Source organism: Cherax quadricarinatus, chromosome 72, assembly GCF_038502225.1.
Source record: "Cherax quadricarinatus isolate ZL_2023a chromosome 72, ASM3850222v1, whole genome shotgun sequence".
Classification (NCBI taxonomy): domain Eukaryota; kingdom Metazoa; phylum Arthropoda; class Malacostraca; order Decapoda; family Parastacidae; genus Cherax; species Cherax quadricarinatus.
In genome coordinates this window covers 19,440,045-19,460,783 of record NC_091363.1, presented here as the reverse complement: position 1 = coordinate 19,460,783, position 20,739 = coordinate 19,440,045, and positions in this window count along the sequence as shown.

Genomic DNA, 20,739 nt, shown 5'->3' with positions numbered 1-20,739 from the left:
CTTTTGCTTCTATGTATCATTATCTGTTCTATGTTTGTGTAAATCGTTTTCGATTTAAGCTTCCAATTCTGTTTATTTTACCAGCAGAGGAAGCTACACAAATTATAGTTTCGCTTAAATAACCTTCTAGTAAAGTTCTCAAGATATTATTTTTCAATACATAATATGCTAGATTGTCCAACTATTCACCTGCCATTTACTCAAAATCACCATCGATAAGTTCATTTTGCGTCGATGCTGTTGCTCTTTAACGGCTCTGATCCCTCAGTATTTCTCCGTCTTTACGTAAGAGATGCTTCAGAGTTTTACTAAAAAGCCTCCCGATGAAAACCTTCCTCTGTTTCACAGATAATAACAAAATCGACAAAGAGTTGCTCACCTGTCAATGAATCATGCTCAAACACAATTAGATCAGTTCTCTGAGGTCAGTGGTCGTGAGAGGTCGTACTTGTCCTTGAGCTGTTTCGGGGGATTAGTGGGGAGTGTTATAGTGTACCATGGCTTGCATATGTAGTATCTTAGAGTCTGAGTTCAACGTGTTAAAGGAGGAGGTTATACTTCACATGGAGGAAAATAGTTCTCCTGGATAAGTGTAGAAATTAAAGGGAGGTGATTGGAGTTAGTGAAGGAAAACATGTTGCCCACAGTGAGGGGCAGATTGGCAGCCGTTACAAGTGGGGGGATGTTTCCAGTAAAGGAATAAACATCAAAGTGGGGAAGGTTGAAAGAGAAGATTGGAAGGCAGAAAATCGCTTTTAAGTTTCCAAGGCGAATGTACTTCAACGGGCAGTGAGGATAAAGGTACCAATAACTCCTCTGCTAATAAAGGTAAGAATATCCTTGTGGTCAGTGACTCACAGATAAGATATATTGACTGTGCTTTCTGTAACAGAGATAGGAAGGTGAGACAGAGGGTGTCTTCCGAGAGCTGGTGTTTGTGACATAGTCAACAGGTTGGATAATGTCCATAAATTAGACGCCACACAGTGGCTTCATCAGTCCATACGAAGGAAAATGGTGAATAACAGAAGGAGTTTGAGGTAATCAGTCCCTCAGCCTTGAGTCGATGTAATCAGTCCATCAATCTCGAAAAGAATACAGCATATGTGCAAAGAAGTGGCTTATATAAGAACATAAGTACATAAGAACGAAGGAACACTGCAGCAGGCCTACTGGCCCATGCGAGACAGGTCCAAGTCTCCTACCGGCTTAAGCCAATGCACCCAACCTAGTCAGGTCAGGTCACATTGACTTAAGGGAGGAACACGGCAACCGACCTGGTAGCACAAGCTATTAGGTCCAACTCACACCCACCCACATCCACTCATGTATTTATCCAACCTATTTTTAAAGCTACACAACATTCTGGCCTCTATAACTGTACTCGGGAGTTTGTTCCACTCATCCACAACTCTATTACCAAACCAATACTTTCCTATACCCTTCCTGAATCTGAATTTTTCCAACTTAAAACCATTGCTGCGAGTCCTGTCTAGGCTAGATATTTTCAGCACACTATTTACATCCCCTTTATTTATTCCTGTCTTCCATTTATACACCTCAATCATATCCCCCCTAATTCTACGTCTTTCTAGAGAGTGCAGATTCAGGGCCCTTAGTCTATCCTCATAGGGAAGGTTTCTGATACATGGGATCAACTTTGTCATCCTCCTTTGTACATTTTCCAGAGCATTTATATCCATTCTGTAATACGGTGACCAAAACTGTGCAGGCAGGAGAGGTACAAATCCAAATGTGGTCGTAGGTCATGTCTACAGTATACAATCCATTTCTTTGCACACATGCTGTATACTTTTCAAGATTGATGGACTCATTACATTGACTCTCCTTTGTATGGACTGATGAAGCCACTATGTGGCGAAACGTTTCCTCATTATAAATACTCAAGTGTTGCACATGAGTCTAATTTATCAACTTGTCGGTTGTCTCAACCATTTATAACAAAAAAACGGCACAATACCGTGACTGGTCCAAGTCGGACCGAAACGTCGTCGTAAGCTTCTCTCTTTTATGTGCGGGTTATTTGTGACTCAACCATTTATCTACATAGGTTGGATAATATATCAGGTAACGGGAACAAACCCATTAGCTGCCTCAGTGCTAGTGGAAACGATATTGGAAAGAGAGGGAGACAGGAGCTACTAGATAAGTACAGGACAGCTATCAATTTAATAAGGTGTAAGAGAGGGATCCAAATCATATGTAGAATTTTGCCTAAAATTTAAGTAGGAAATGAATGGATGTCTAGGCAATTGGTGTAAACTGCAGGCTAGACAGGCACTACAAAGAACTTGCAGTAAGTTACAGCACGAGGGATGAAAGTGGGAAAAATTGCCACGATACCTTAAAAGACATTGTTCGTCATATAGTTATTAATAAATGTAATTTAACTGGACAGCAAACAGAGACAATAGAGGGCAGCGAGTGACTAACTCCCTTAATTAAGGTTTACTATACTAATAGTAGGTACGTAAAAAATAAGATACGTAGGTACGTAAAAAATAAGATACGTAAAAAGTAAGATTAATTGCATGCACAGGAAACTTAAAAATTATTGCTATAACAGAGACCTATTATGACATTTTTCAAAACATAGTTCAAGCTGCCAAGCTGTCCAAACAAGTTGTGTTGCAATCAGGCACATTAGATCAAACAAAGATGAACCTAAATGGATAAACAATAGATTAAAACATGGCATTGGTCAAAGGAGAGGCATTTGCAGGCAGATCAAAATGGGATAGGTGCACTTTAGAAATCAATACATTCAATTGAAAAAAAGTAAAAATAAAATGAATAAGAAAAGCCAAAAGAGATTATAATGTTAAAGTCGCAAGTGATTCTAGGATTAACCCAGAAAATTTCTTTCATGTATATAGGAGTACGATTAGGGACAAAATAGGCCCAGTGAGAGTGACAAAGAAATGTGCTCATTCTTCAACACTTATTTCCTCTCCGATTTTATGAAGGAATATACTAGAAAAATTCCAGAAGTAAAAAAATTATGTAGATCTGGACAAAAACAATTTTTGCACGATCAAAGTCACTAGCGACATAGTTCTCAGACAAATAAATTAAAACACGACAAATCTTAGGGCCCCGATAAACTGTTCTCAAGGAATGCAAGGAGGAACTTAGCAAACCATTGGGTAGTCTTTTCAACATTCCACTAAAAACTGGCATAAGTAAAAATGGTATATGTGATATCTATCTACAGTGCAGGAAACACATCTATAGCTTTGAATTATAGACCAATTAGCCTAACCTCCATTGTTGGAAAACTAATGGATCCAATAACTGTTGGGGCTATTCGAAGCTACGTTGAACTGCACATACAGACCACTGAATTTCAGCATGGTTTTTACAAAGGGAAGTTCCTGCCTTATGAATTTACTAGCTTCTTTTTCGCTAAGGTACTTAAGGAAGTACATCATGGTAATGAATATGATATTGTGTATATTGACTTCAGTTCCAGATCAGAGAATGTTGAGGAAAACAGTCACAAGGATATGGAGAAATTTTTTCCTGGATAGAAGTGTGGATGACAGATAGGTAACAGATAGTTTGCTTAAATGGGGAGAAATCAGAGTGGGTAAGCGTCACAAGCGGTGTTCCACAGGGATCCTTTGTTGTTTACAGTATACATAAACGACATAGATGAGGGAATAAACAACGACATAAGCAAGTTTGCCGATGACACAGTCGGATTAATTCTGAAGAGGACACTAGAGCTCTACACGAAGATCTGAATAGACTAATCCAGTGGCCGGAGAAGTGGCAGATGCAGTTTAATATTGACAAACGTAAAATTTTAAGCCTTGGAGAAAAGAATAACCATAATGTTTATAGATTAAATAATGTAGATCTTAGTCACCCTGACTGAGAGTAAGATATAGGAATTCTTGTTAGCATAACCTAAATCGAAGACAGAAGTGCTTAAGTGTTCGCAATAAAGAGAATAGAATTCTTAGCTTCATATCAAGAAGTAAACATGAGAGGAGTCCTCAGGTTATTCTTATCTCTAGATATCATTGATTATGCCTCATTTAGATTAAGTGTTTTGAACTCCCGTTTCATTTTTTTTGTAATTAACCTACTTAATGTGAAACAGAAATTAGATAATATCAATACATTCACATAGCTATGCTTAATAATACGAAAAATATAGTTGATATTTTTATTAATTTTATTTGAAAATTACTGTTAATAGTATGTTTATTACAGTTCTGTTATTTATAATTTGTTGAATAAGGTAAACTTAATTCCCTTTTACAAATCATGTTATTTACATTTCTCTCAAGTTTTACAAATACTTAATTAGTATTTCGTATTTATCTATATTCTAATAAAATAGTTACATTCTATCAACTGCATTCTATTAATATAGTTACATTCTATTAACTACATTCTATTAAATATAGTTTATTATATTGACTAAATATGCTTCGAGAATTTTTAGTGGGGATACAGTAATGCCAGTGTGGGAGACACAAGATACCTGCCTGAGGATACAGTAATGCCAGTGTGGGAGACACAAGGTACCTGCCTGGAGATACAGTAATGCCAATATGGGAGACACAAGATACCTGCCTGGGAATACAGTAATGCCAGTATGGGAGACACAAGATACCTGCCTGGGGATACAGTAATGCCAATATGGGAGAAACAAGATACCTGCCTGGGGATGCAGTAATGCCAGTGTGGGACACACAAGATACCTGTCTGGGGAAACAGTAAGACCAATATGGGAGACACAAGATACGTGCCTGGGGATACAGTAATGCCTGTGTTGGAGACACAAGATACCTCTGTGGGGATACAGTAATGCCATTGTTGGAGACACAAGATACCTGCCTGAGAATACAGTAATGCCAGTGTTGGAGACACAAGATACCTCTCTGGGGATACAGTAATGTCAGTGTTGGAGACACAAGATACCTGCCTGGGGATACAGTAATGCCAGTGTGGAAGACACAAGATACCTGTCTGGGGATACAGTACTGCCAGTATGGGAGACACATGATACCTGCCTGGGGATGCAGTAATGCCAGTGCGGGAGGCACAAGATACCTGCCTGGAGATACAGTAATGCCAATATTCAAATTCAAATTCAAATTCAAATTCAAAGTTTATTCTCTATAAAGATTACAATGTTGAATTTACAGAATTTGGTTATTGTGTGGTTTACATGTAATTAAGTAATGATTACAGAGTGTACCACTAGACGCCTAGCATGGCTAGGCATTTCGGGCAGACTTAGTGTAATTCATTATTTTAAAATATTACAAATTATGATGTAAGTTTGTATTATGGCTAAGTGACTAAATACTAGTTTGTGAGTTTAGCAATGTGAATGCTTTTGTTTTGACACAGTACATAGTTTCAGTATTGGAGTATCATAGGATTCATTATTTTAAGATTGAGATTAATATTTCTGTTTATGGTCAAATGGGTGAGTGAGTGTAAGTGTGAACCACCAGGTGGTATTCGTGTAGTTAGTTGATGGGGTGTATCAGGGAGATAAGATGTTTTCTAGTGGTAGTTTTGAAGGTGATGAATGTGTCTGCGGTTCTAGAGTTCTCAGGTAGGGTGTTCCAGATTTTAGGGCCTTTGACATACATTGAATTTTTGTAAAGGTTTAGTCGGACACGAGGAATGTCGTAGAGATGTTTGTGTCTGGTGTTATGCCTATGGGTTCTGTCACAACTATCAAGAAAGCGTTTTAGTTCAAGATTGATATTAGAGTTTAAGGTCCTGTAGATGTAAATTGCATCGTAGTAAGTGTGGATGTATTGAACAGGTCCTGTAGATGTAAATTGCACAGTAGTAAGTGTGGATGTATTGAACAGGGAGTAAGTTTAGATCTATGAAGAGTGGGGGGTGTGTTGCCAGGGATGGGATTTAGTGATTATTCTTACTGCAGCTTTTTGTTGGGTTATTATTGGCTTTAGGTGTGTTGCTGCAGTTGATCCCCAAGCACAAATAGCATAGGTGAGGTATGGATAAATAAGTGAGTGGTATAGTGTGAGAAGGGCATTTTGCGGCACGTAGTATCGTATCTTGGAGAGGATCCCAGCCGTTTTGGATACTTTTTTGGTTATGTGTTGGATATGGGTGCTGAAATTCAGGTTGTTGTCAAGGTATAGGCCTAGGAATTTGCCCTCATAATGTCTGGTAATTAGAGTGTTGTCGATCATAATGTTAATTTGTGCATCTCCTGCTCTGCTACCAAACATAATATAGTAGGTTTTGTCAGTGTTAAGCGTAAGTTTATTGGCTGTTATCCAAGTCGATATTTTGATCAGCTCCTCGTTAGCAATGGTGTTGAGGGTGGCAAGATTAGGGTGAGAGATGACATAAGTCGTGTCGTCAGCAAAGAGAATGGGTTTCAGGTGTTGGGATACGTTTGGAAGATCATTGATGTATATGAGGAAGAGCAGGGGACCAAGGACACTTCCCTGCGGAACTCCAGTATCAAGTGGCCGTGTTGTTGATGCTGTGTCTTTAATGGTGACATACTGATACCTATTAGTGAGGTAAGATTTTAAATAAGCAAGTGCATGGCCTCTTATCCCGTAATGATCAAGTTTGTGGAGTAGGATGTCATGGTCTACTGTGTCAAAAGCTTTTCTTAGGTCAATAAAAATTCCAAGTGGATATTCCTTATTTTCCAATGCTGTGTAAAGCAGATCTAGCATTTTTATGATTGCATCATTAGTGCTTTTTTTTTCCTGAATCCAAATTGGCAGGGGTTGAGTATGTTTTGTGCTGTTATAAATGAATATAGTCTCCTGTGCACGAGTTTCTCAAAGATTTTGGATAGCAATGGTAAGTTTGATATTGGCCTATAGTTGTTTAAGTCTGTAGGGTCACCACCTTTATGTATTGGTGTAACCCTTGCCATCTTGAGTAGTTTCGGGAAGGTGCTAGTTTCTAGTGACTTGTTAAAAAGTAATGAAATAGCATGCGAAAGGATATGGGCTGCTCGCTTGTACAGTAATGGTGGGACATTAGACAGATTCCCTGAGTTGTTTTTAAGTGACTTTATAATCTCGGTGACTTCCGAGGGCTCAGTTGGTGCAAGATAGAAGGAATTTGGGAAATTCCCATCTAGGTAGTCCCCGGCATGGGCATTGGTATGTGGGATTTTATTGGCGAGATTAGATCCTATGGTTGAGAAGAAGTCGTTTATCTTGTTAGCTGTGTCAGTGGGATGTAGTGGTGTTTCATTAGGTTTAGTTAGGACAATATTCTTTGTTTTTTTTCACTTTGTGGGTCCCTAGAATCTGAGAGAGTGTTTTCCAGGTCTTTTTTTATATCTCCTCTAGTGTCTGTGAATCTACTGGAGTAGTATAGTTGTTTGGCTTTCTTTATTACTTTGGTGAGAACTGATGAAAAGTGTTTAAGAATATCTTTGTGTATTAAGCCCTGTCTATATTGCTTTTCATATTGGTGTTTCTTGTCAATGGATTTCAGAATGGTGCTGGTTAGCCATGGGCAACCAAGCCGTTTGTTTGTGATCTGTTTCGTTTTGATAGGACAATGTTTGTTGTATAGTCTAATAATTTGTTAAGAAAAATGTCTGTCCAGTCGTCAATACCATTGGCCTTGGAGAATTCTGTAGGCCAGTCAACAATCTCTAGGTCAGCTGTGAACTTCCTTATTGAGGCCTCGTCATGGAGTCTAAATGAGACTTTGTTGTATTCAAGTGGTGGTTTACTAATGTTTGTCAGGAGGAAAGTAGGGTAGTGGTCTGTAGTGCTATCTGTGATTATCCCTGATTTAAGGGGGGCTAGTATGTGGTCTATTATGGTTATGTGGTCTATTATGGTTGCACTTGTCTCAGTGAGCCTGGTTGGTTTAGTTATTGTTGGTATGAGAAGTGTGTTGTTCATATTGTTGATGAAATCAATTACAGGCTGATCATCTAGTAAGCCAAGGTTGATGTTGAAGTCTCCAGCTAAGAGAAGGTGGTGCTTATTCATTTGTCTGTTTGTTATTAGTGACTTTAATTTCTCACCGAAATTTGGGATGTTTGTGTGAGGTATCCGGTAAATGGCACCGATTGTTATAGGTGTCTTAAGGTTTTTTACAGTAAAATTAGCAAAAATGTATTCCCCATATTCATCACTAAAGCAAGTGGTGCTAATACAAGATAATTGGTTAGAGTAATAGATTGCAATACCACCCCAACTTGGTTTGGTCTGCAGTTGTGAATTGCTGTGTATCCTGGTAGAGGGTAGATATCTATTGTGTCCTGCTTAAGCCAGGTCTCAGTAAGAATAATGCAGGAGAAGGGTGTCTTTAGTGATTCAAGGAGTGCCAGGAGGTCATCATAGTGTTTGCTTAAGGATCTGATGTTGTAGTTAAGTACTGATAGACTTTTATCATTGTTTAGGATAGTGCTGGCTTGTGATGCTGTGTAATAAAGGCAGTTACTTTCCAATAGGTTTTGATTGGGTGTCAGATTATGGAGGTTTAGATCAGGGTCAACGTGATCAATCATCTTCTAGGTTTAAATTATGGTTATTGATATCCTGAGTTGAGTGTTGAGTTCTAGTACTGATATCTGTAGTGGTGGGAAGTTTGGATAAGTATATAGCTAGAGTATTTTTGTCATATAGAGTATAGTCACTACTACACATAATGAAGCTGATGTTGTCTATGTGTTGTGCTGGGATGAACTAAAGTACAACTAGGTATAAACTAGTAATATAAAAATACAAATTTAAAATAGAACAAGACTCTCACTTGTAATTGCACTAAGGTCTAATATAATGACTTTTGTGGAGTCTATGTTTTGAGCTAGAATGAGCTATAGTACAACTAGATTTAATCTAATAATATAAAAATACAAATTAAAAATAGCACCAGTCTCTCACTAGTAATTGCACTATGGTCTAATAAAATGAATTTGGTATTGACTATAGTACAACTGAGTTTAATCTAATAATATAAGGCACAAGACTCTCAATTGTAATTGCACTAAGGTCTTATGTAAGTTGTTTACAAGAATTAGAGTATAACTTGATTTAAATTGACAAGATAAAATAAAATGGCAATGACTTCGTTATAATATGCTAGTAAGATGGTAGACAGGATAATATAAAAGTTGTAGTTGAAAATACTAGTTTAAAAAAGTATAGAATAAAATGGTCAATAAAAGAAGTTTACAATAAGTTTGATCAATATAGTTTAAAGCAAAATTGGGCAATAATAGGGATTCTAGAATAAAACTGGGCAATTGAGTATTTCTTAAAGTGAGGTAGAATTATTGAGGACAAGTTATGGCTAGTTTATAATAAAATAAGATAGAACAGTGATGTAGTAAGTTTTTTTAAAAAAAAAAAGGAGATAGATTTTGTAGATATTAAACACAATTAAGACTATGAGGTAGAATGGTCGTTGAATACAACAATAACAATTAAAAGTAGTTGGGATATTAGAATTTTAGGGGGGCACAAATTTATGACAATATAACACTAACTGTGGACTGTGGGTATTATCTGCACTTTACTCTGATTCTGTTAGCCCAGCCTCACTTATGAATGTTTTAAGGTCATGTTCTGTAGAGATGAAGTATCTTTTCCCGGTGGGCTGTTTCCTAACTGCGATTTTTCCATCCCTCACAAAGCACTGGTGGATTTTTTGGGCATAGCGTAATTTTCTTAGCCGATAAAGGTTTTGTCTTATTTTGGTAAGGCACTCATTGACGTAAACATCAGTTTTCATAGAAATAGATGTTTTTAGTAGGTTGTTTCTTTGTAGGCTAGTTTGGAATTTTAACAGCACTGTTTTTTTACCTGCTTGGTAGCCTATCAGTTTGCAATCCTTTAGGTCATCACTACGTATGTTAAGGCGAAGGTGGTCCTTGATAAGCTGTAGGGTGGTCTCCATGCAGGTCTCTTGGGTGACTGTGGCTGGGAGATGTTTGCTGTTAACTACAACAGAGTCAGATAGCTGTTGTTGGTCATTATGGTCTTGGAAGTTGGTGATGACATTGGCAAGTTGTTGGTCCACTCTTGATCTTTCCTCTATAATGTTGGTAGTAAGGAGGGTGACTTGGTCTTTTAGAGTGTTGAAGGTGTCTAGGGACTGGGTGTGGGTGTTGCTTTGTTGTTCCAGAGTGTCTAGTTTATGTTCAAGAGCAGTGATCTTGTTGAGGTAATCTGCATTGCTAGCTTTTAGTTCCTGCATTTCTTGAGTTAGTTTGGTGATCGTTTGGTTCTGAATCGTAAGGAGTTTAGCTATTTCTGGGTCGGTGATCTTCTTGACATCAAATACTGTGGCGGCGGCCATGTTTGTTGTTGTCTGTCGTGTGTTGTGGTGATGCCGGTGGGTGATGAGGGTTGTGTCCTGGCTGGCAGTACCACAAGTTTTCCTCGTGTTATTACTGCTCTCACCTTTGATGTTAGGAGTCCTTAGCTGGTTACTGGATCTTCTTCTATTGCTCTGACCCTTGTCCATTGGCTGTGGTTTCAGGTGGATAATAGGCGATGGGTGAATATTGTGGAGTATCACTTCAGTGGCAGCGGGGTAGGACGTGGTAGTACGAGTCCTATTAGTTGGTAATTTGTGAACTTTTGGGTGATTTCTGCAGTTGATTTATATCATTCTGGGTATCCACACATGTTAGTGTTATGTGCGTCTTGACTAGGCCATCACTGGGCTGCTGAGGACCTCAGGTAGAAGTAAAAATAGAGGACAAGGTTTCTGTTGCCGCTGCCGCTGCAAGAAGGCCTCCAAGATACAAGATACCTGCCTGGGGATACAGTTATGCTAGTGTGGGAGACACAAGATAAACTGCCTGGGGATACACTAATGCCAGTATTGGAGACACAAGATACCTGCCTGGGGATACAGTAATGCTAGTGTGGGAGACACAAGATACCTGCCCGGGGATACAGTAATGCTAGTGTGGGAGACACATGATACCTTGGAAACAGTAATGCCAGTGTTGGAGACACAAGATACCTGCCTGGGGATATAGTAATGCCAGTGTTGGAGACACAAGGTACCTGCCTGAGGATACAGTAATGCCAGAGTTGGAAACACAAGATACTTGCCTGATGACACAGTAATGTCAGTGTTGGAGACACAAGATACCTGCCCGGGGATACAGTAATGTCAGTGTGGGAGACACAAGATACCTGCCTGGGGATACAGTAATGCCAGTGTGGGAGACACAAGATACCTGCCTGGGGATACAGTAATGCCAGTGTGGGAGACACAAGATACCTGCCTGGGGATACAGTAATGCCAGTGTGGGAGACACAAGATACCTGCCTGAGGATACAGTAATGCCAGTGTTGGAGACACAAGGTACCTGCTCGGGGATACAGTAATACTAGTGTTGGAGACACAAAATACCTGCCTGGGGATAGAGTAATGCCAGTATGGGAGACACAAGATACCTGCCTGGGGATACAGTAATGCCAGTATGGGAGACACAAGATACCTGCCTGGGGATACAGTAATCAGTGTTGGAGACACAAGATACCTGCCTTGGGATACAGTAATGCCAGTGTGGGAGACACAAGATACCTGCCTGAGGATACAGTAATGCCAGTGTGGGAGACACAAGATACTTGCCTGGGGTACAGTAATGCTAGTGTAGGAGACACAACATACCTGCCTGGGGATACAGTAATGCCAGTATGGGGGACACAAGATACCTACCTGGGGATAGAGTAATGTCAGTATGGGAGACGCTAGGTACCTACCTGAGGATACAGTAATGCCAGTGTGGGAGACACAAGATACTTGCCTGGGGATACAGTAATGCTAGTGTAGGAGACACAAGATACCTGCCTGGGGATACATTAATGCCAGTATGGGAGACAAAAGATACCTGCCTGGGAATACAGTAATGCCAATATGGGAGACACAAGGTACCTGCCTGAGGATACAGTAATGGCAGTGTGGGAAACACAAGTTACCTGCCTGATGATACAGTAATGGCAGTGTGGGAGACACAAGATACCTGCCTGGGGATACACTAATGCCAGTATGGGAGACAAAAGATACCTGCCTGGGAATACAGTAATGCCAATATGGGAGACACAAGGTACCTGCCTGAGGATACAGTAATGCCAATATGGGAGACACAAGGTACCTGCCTGAGGATACAGTAATGGCAGTGTGGGAGACACAAGACACCTGCTTGGGGATACAGTAATGCCAGAGTGGGGGACACAAGATACCTGCCTGGGGATACAGTAATGCCAACGTGGAAGACACAAGATACCTGCCTGAGGATACAGTAATGCCAGTGTGGGAGACACAAGGTACCTGCCCGGAGATACAGTAATGCTAGTATGGGAGACACAAGATACCTGCCTGGGGATACAGTAATGCCAGTATGGGAGACAAAAGATACCTGCCTGAGAATACAGTAATGCCAGTGTGGGAGACACAAGGTACCTGCCCGGGGATACAGTAATGCTAGTGTGGGAGACACTTGGTACCTACCTGGGAATACAGTAATGCCAATATGGGAGACACAAGATACCTGCCTGGGAATACAGTAATGCCAGTGTGGGAGACACAAGATACCTGCCTGAGGATACAGTAATGCCAGTGTGGGAGACACAAGATACCTGCCTGAGGATACAGTAATGCCAGTGTGGGAAACACGAGATACCTGCCTGAGGATACAGTAATGCCAGTGTGGGAGACACAAGATACCTGCCCTGGGATACAGTAAAGCTAGTGAGGGAGACACAAGGTACCTGCCTGGAGATACAGTAATGCCAATATGGGAGACACAAGATACCTGCCTGGGGATGCAGTAATGCCAGTGTGGGACACACAAGATACCTGTCTGGGGAAACAGTAATACCAATATGGGAGACACAAGATACGTGCCTGGGGATACAGTAATGCCAGTGTTGGAGACACAAGATACCTCTTTGGGGATACAGTAATGCCAGTGTTGGAGACACAAGATACCTGCCTGAGAATACAGTAATGCCAGTGTTGGAGACACAAGATACCTCTCTGGGGATACAGTAATGTCAGTGTTGGAGACACAAGATACCTGCCTGGGGATACAGTAATGCCAGTGTGGAAGACACAAGATACCTGTCTGGGGATACAGTACTGCCAGTATGGGAGACACATGATACCTGCCTGGGGATGCAGTAATGCCAGTGCGGGAGACACAAGATACCTGCCTGGAGATACAGTAATGCCAATATGGGAGACACAAGATACCTGCCTGGGGATACAGTAATGCTAGTGTGGGAGACACAAGATAAACTGCCTGGTGATACAATAATGCCAGTATTGGAGCCACAAGATACCTGCCTAGGGATACAGAAATGCTAGTATGGGAGACACAAGATACCTGCCCGCGGATACAGCAATACTAGTGTGGGAGACACATGATACCTGGGATACAGTAATGCCAGTGTTGGAGTCACAAGATACCTGCCGGGGGATATAGTAATGCCAATGTTGGAGACACAAGATACCTGCCTGAGGACACAGTAATGCCAGAGTTGGAAACACAAGATACTTGCCTGATGACACAGTAATGTCAGTGTTGGAGACACAAGATACCTGCCTGGGGATACAGTAATGCCAGTGTTGGAGACACAAGATACCTGCCTGAGGATACAGTAATGCCAGTGTTGGAGACACAAGGTACCTGCTCGGGGATACAGTAATACTAGTGTTGGAGACACAAAATACCTGCCTGGGGATAGAGTAATCCCAGTATGGGAGACACAAGATACCTGCCTGGGGATACAGTAATCAGTGTTGGAGACACAATATACCTGCCTTGGGATACAGTAATGTCAGTGTGGGAGACACAAGATACCTGCCTGGGGATACAGTAATCAGTGTTGGAGACACAATATACCTGCCTTGGGATACAGTAATGCCAGTGTGGGAGACACAAGATACCTGCCTGAGGATACAGTAATGCCAGTGTGGGAGACACAAGATACTTGCCTGGGGATACAGTAATGTTGGTGTAGGAGACACTAGATACCTGCCTGGGGATACAGTAATGCCAGTATGGGGGACACAAGATACCTACCTGGGGATAGAGTAATGTCAGTATGGGAGACGCTAGGTACCTACCTGAGGATACAGTAATGCCAGTGTGGGAGACACAAGATACCTGCCTGAGGATACATTAATGCTAGTGTGGGAGATACAAGATACCTGCCTGGGGATACTGTAATGCCAGTGTGGGAGACACAAGAAACCTGCATGGGGATACAGTAATGCCAGTGTGGGAGACACAAGATACCTGCCTGGGGATACATTAATGCTAGTTTGGGAGACACAAGATGCCTGCATGGGGATACTGTAATGCCAGTGTGGGAGACACAAGAAACCTGCATGGGGATACAGTAATGCTAGTGTGGGAGACACAAGATACCTGCCTGGGGATACAGCAATGCCAGTGTGGGAGACACAAGATACCTGCCCGGGGATACAGTAATGCCAGTATGGGAGACACAAGATACCTGCCTGGGAATACATTAATGCTAGTGTGGGAGACACAAGATGCCTGCATGGGGATACTGTAATGCCAGTGTGGGAGACACAAGAAACCTGCATTGGGATACAGTAATGCCAGTGTGGGAGACACAAGATACCTGCCTGGGGATACAGTAATGCCAGTGTTGGAGACTCTGTTGTAGAAGGTGTAATGGGAAAGTTTGAAGTGCTTGTAGTAATTAGCAATGTGGAACCTTAATTAGCTGATGTCAACACAGCCAGCACGTCAACATGAATGAACAACAAAGTATTACGGAAAAACTGAGCAGCAACACGCAAGAACAGTGCTGTAACAGTAAAGAAAATTACAGTAACTTTCAATAACAGTATAGTAGCACATAAAACAGTTATGAAATAAAGAAAAAATGTACATTAACGTACTAGCAATAGTAATATTATAACACTCAAGAGTAGTACAGTACAGTAACATACAAGAAAAATAGTTATATACAAGAAAAGTACAGCTACACATGAGAACAGTACATAACATATAACAGTAAGGCAAAAAAAACTTCAATAACATGCAACAGAGCAGTACTGCACAAGAACATACAAGAACAATACCGTAAAACACGGGAACAGTGGAGCAACAATATAATACATAAAACAACCGTATTAGAGACATTAACAAAGAATTTTAGCGGCCAGGTTGTGGGATCGGCACCTGAAATCCTTCTTATCAAGGTCAAGAGGTCGAGTCTCCAAGATTGTTGACCTTATTTTCTTCCCAGAGAATTTTCTTGCTTTGCTTTATATTGAGGACAACATATTCATAGTAACAGAGAAGATGAAAGACACGAAGACCTGTGTATTACTTGCTGTATCCATAAGAAGTTTCTCTAAATTGTTACTTCTTTATATATTCCCATTTATAATTAAGGATATACATGCGGTATACTATATACTACATATATCCCACGCGACGGTCTGGAGTTTTGAGACTCTCTGATCGCGGGTTCTATCCCCGCCCGTGGTATGGTTTTTTATGCTAAACTATACTATTGTATAGTATACTATACTATACTGCATTATGCTATACCATATCAGCATCAGTATTCTCTATCCTAATTATTCAGAATTCTATTACAATTTATACTTAAGAATTTCCTTATTGCCCGTTCAGTGCCTGTGCATTATAATTTAACTCTAACAGTTGTGTGAGACAGTACAGATATTTGCATAAGAATGTGTGCACATGAGTGAGTGACACAGTAGTTAGAATATGAGATACTGTATGTGTGCATACATGCTCCAGTAGGAGGAAAACATTATGTGTGTGTTGCAGTTTGCATGTGCACTTGAGTGTATGTGTGTGTGTGTGTGTGTGTGTGTGTGTGTGTGTGTGTGTGTGTGTGTGTGTGTGTGTGTGTGTGTGTGTGTGTGTGTGTGTGTGTGTGTGTGTGTGTTTGTGTGTGTGTGTATGTGTGTGTGTGTGTGTGTGTGTGTGTGTGTGTGTGTGTGTGTGTGTGTGTGTGTGTGTGTGTGTGTGTGTGTGTGTGTGTGTGTGTATGTGTGTGTGTGTGTGTGTGTGTGTGTGTGTGTGTGTGTGTGTGTTTGTGTGTGTGTGTGTAGCGTTCATGTTCGGAAGGAATATATATCTGTGTACTCACCTAATTGTCGTTGCAGGGGTCGAGACTCAGCTCCTGGCCCCGCCTCTTCACTGATCGCTACTAGGTCCTCTCCCTCTCTGCTTCCTGAGCTTTGTCATACTTCGCTTCTTCGCTTCTAATGACCAGAGCTTTGGTAAGATGGGGAAGGAAGAAGGATGGGTAAGGATGGAAATATTGGAAGAGGGTTGGAGGGGGGGGAGAGGTAGGATATAAAAGGTAAGTGGCCCAACCACTTTGGTGTAATTTAAAAAGTGTATTTGAACTGAGAAGATTATTTTTTAAGAGGTATAATACTAACCCATCAGAGTCACATAAATATAATATGTATATAGGTACATGACTCTGAATTGGTTGTAATTATACAAGTTGCAATTGCTTTTTTTTTTTTTTTTTTTTTTTTTTTTTTTTTTTTTTCGCGATTGCACAACGGATATTCATACGACAGGAAAGGCAATATTTTCTGGCCAGTTTATGAGCTCGTGACAATAGCTTCTTAATGGTGGTGTCCAACAATAGTCAATAGCATAGTTTTACATTAGAAAGTTATTTAAGATGTCTCCCTAATTGGGGGCGATGATTTTCTCAGTATACATAGAAGGGTTCTGGTGGTATCCAATCTTCTTCGTCAGGTAAGTTGCTCAAAATCATGGGTCGAGGGTAATCATCTTTATGAATAAAACGACGAACCCTCTGTGGGAGAGTCATTCTTTGAGTCCTGTGAGGCGGAGTATTAATGGTGTAATCGGTGGTATTTATCACTTGTATAGGATGTTCTCTATCTGGCATGTATAGTTCTTGCATTGTATAAAGTTGTTTCTTTTTTAGGGTGTCAAGGCGTACATTTATGGCAGTGATATCTTGTTGTGTGTGTAAATCTGCCATTTTAACTCTGTCTCTCCTCCTGGTATTGGTAATAAATCGAAGAGCTCTATTCTGGACCCTTTGTAACCGTAGCATGTTGGTTTTTGTTGTTAATGATATTGGGACACAAGGGTATTCAAGTATAGGTCTTATTATCATTTTATACAGATGTTTTTTGACATGTTGAGGGGCTTGATTGAATCGAAAGAGTCTGCTAAGACCGGCTTTGGCTGTGTTGATCTTTTTAGTTACATGAGATGTTGAGTGGAGCAGCCTGTCTATTTCATATCCCAAGATCTTGTTAGGGTTTCTAATGGCTACAGGTGTACCTCTGATGGAGATACCCCCTTTATCTTCAATGGTTGATGCAAAACATCCTATCGTGCTAACAAGGACCTTGTCAGGATTAGTCGTAATTCTCCATTTCTTCTCCCAATTAGATGTTCGACGAAGTTCAATATTCATTTTTTCTATGACTCTCTCATACTTGTATTTTCCTGTTACTGGAGTTGATGAGACGACATGAATAACATCATCTGCAAACTGTGTCACAATTGTGTCATTAAACTCTGGTTGAGGAAGGTCATTCACATAAATGTTAAACAGAAGTGGACTGAGACAAGAACCTTGTGGGACACCAGCCGTCGGTATAAAAGGTTCTGTCGACTTGCCATGAAAGGTGGGAATGATTTTTCTTTGAGTTAAGAAATTATAAATTACTCTGAGAAAAGTCCAGTTATGGTCTGGTAGGTCAATGAGTTTGTATATAAGGCCATCATGCCATAAGCTATCAAAAGCTTTATGAACATCTCTGGTGGCAATTAAGGCAAGATTGCCCTGCTGTTTTAGACTTGCTACAGTGTCAAAAATAACATTTATTGCATGATTGGTACCTCTATGTGTTCTAAAGCCAAATTGTTTTTCAGTAAACAAGTGATTAAACTCCATATAGTAATTCAATCTGTTGGAAATGACTTTCTCAAGAACTTTTCCAGTGACTTCAAGTAAAGATATAGGTCTATAGTTCCCAGGTTGGTGGATGTCTTTATTGGGCTTAGCAAGAAAGATCATTCTAGCAGTCTTAAAAACAACTGGAAAATGTCCTGAGGCCAAGATGGCATTAAAGATATTTACCAAGGACTGTTTGCAATTTCTAGGTAGGTACTTTATTTGTTTCATTGTTATTCCAGAGAGGCCAGGGGCTCTATTTCTCATTCTTCCAATAACCTGACTTATCTCTAATAATGTAATAGGTCTAGTAAGCGGGTGGGTATCTTCAAGAGTTGAAGTATCGATGGTAGGTAGTGGTTGTAGATCATCCAAGTTTTCATCTCTCCATTCATACCTCTTCTTAAAACTATGTATGGTTCCTGCCTCCACTACTTCACTTGCTAGGCTATTCCACTTCCTGACGACTCCATGACTGAAGAAATACCTCCTAACGTCCCTGTGACTCGTCTGAGTCTTCAGCTTCCAATTGTGACCTCTTGTTTCTGTGTCCCCTCTCTGGAACATCCTGTCTCTGTCCACCTTGTCTATTCCCCGCCGTAGCTTGTATGTCGTTATCATGTCTCCCCTGACTCTTCTGTCCTCCAGTGTAGTCAGACCGAGATTTCCCTTAATCTTTCTCCGTACGACATTCCCCTGAGTTCTGGAACTAGCCTTGTTGCTTTCTCTAACTTCTTGACGTGCTTGACCACGTATGGGTTCCACACTGATGCTGCATACTCCAGTATGGGCCTAACATACACAGTGTACAGTGTCTTGAACGATTCCTTATTAAGGTATCGGAACGCTATTCTCAGGTTTGCCAGGTGCCCGTATGCTGCAGCAGTTATTTGGTTGATGTGTGCCTCCGGTGACGTGCTTGGTGTTATGGTCACCCCAAGATCTTTCTCCTTGAGTGAGGTCTGTAGTCTTTGTCCACCTAGCCTATACTCTGTCTGCGGTCTTCTTTGCCCCTCCCCAATCTTCATGACTTTGCATTTGGCAGGGTTGAATTCGAGAAGCCAGTTTCTGGAACACATGTCCAGCCTGTCCAGGTATCTTTGCAGTCCTGCCTCATCCTCATCCGATTTAATTCTTCTCATCAGCTTCACATCATCTGCGAATAGGGACACTTCAGAGTCTATTCCTTCCATCATGTCGTTCGCATATATCAAAAATAGCACTGGTCCTAGAACTGACCCCTGTGGGACCCCGCTCGTCACAGGCGCCCACTGTGGTACCTCTTCACATACCATGACTCGTTGTTGCCTCTCTGTCAGGTATTCCCTGATCCACTGCAGTGCCCTCCCTGTTAAATGCGCCTGATCCTCCAGCTTCTGCACTAATCTCTTGTGAGGAACTCTGTCAAAGACCTTCCTGCAGTTCAGGAAAATGCAATCAACCCACCCCTCTCTCTCGTGTCTTACTTCTGTTACCTTGTCATAAAACTCCAGAAGGCTTGTGACACAGGATTTGCCTTCCATGAACCCATGCTGGTTTTCATTTATAATCTTGTTCCGTTCCAGGTGTTCCACCACTCTCCTCCTGATAATCTTCTCCATGACTTTGCATACTATACAAGTCAGAGACACAGGTCTGTAGTTTAGTGCCTTGTTTCTGTTTCCTTTCTTAAATATGGGGACTATATTTGCTGTCTTCCATTTCTCAGATAGTTGCCCAGTTTCAAGGGATGTGTTGAAGATTGTGGTTAGGGGCACGCACAGCATCTCTGCTCCTTCTCTAAGGACCCACGGGGAGATGTTGTCCGGTCCCATCGCCTTTGAGGTATCAAGGTCACTTAGCAGCTTCTGCACCTCCTCCTCGGTTGTTCGTATGTCATCCAACACTTGTTGGTATATTCCCTCTTGATGTTCCCTTCTGTGCTGTCTTCCCAGAGCCCTTCCTGTCTCTACTGTAAAAACTTCCTTAAATCTCCTGTTTAGTTCCTAACATACCTCCTGATCATTTCTTGTGAGTTCTCAACCTTCTGTCCTCAGTCTGATCACCTGGTCTTTGACTGTTGTCTTCCTCCTGATGTGGCTATACAACAGTTTCGGGTCAGTCTTGACTTTCGATGCTATGTTATTTTCATACTGTCGCTGGGCCTCCCTCCTTACCTGTGCATACTCGTTCCTGGCTCTGCTACTAATCTCCCTATTTTCATGTGTTCTCTGCCTTCTATACTTTTTCCATTCTCTATTGCACATTGTTTTTGCCTCCTTACACCGTCGGGTGAACCAGGGGCTCGTTCTGATCTTCCCATTGTTTCTGTTGCCCTTGGGAATAAACCTTTCCACTGCCTCCTTGCATTTTATTGTTACATATTCCATCATTTCATTTACTGGCTTTCCTGCCAGTTCTCTGTCCCACGGAACCTCCTGCAGGAAGTTCCTCAAACCTATGTAGTCCCCTCTTTTATAGTCTGGCTTTTCCCATTCAACTCCTGTTACTCTCCACTTGCAACTCTACTATGTATTGAAAGCACAGAACCACGTGGTCACTAGCTCCTAGGGGACTCTCATATGTGATGTCCTCAATGTCTGAACTGCCCAGGGTGAACACAAGGTCCAATCTTGCTGGTTCATCCTCCCCTCTCACTCTGGTAGTGTCCTTAACATGTTGGTGCATGAGGTTCTCCAGCACCACATCCAACATCTTGGCTCTCCATGTTTCGAGATCCCCATGTGACTCCAGGTTTTCCCAGTCAATCTCCCTGTGGTTGAAATCCCCCATAACCAGCAACCTT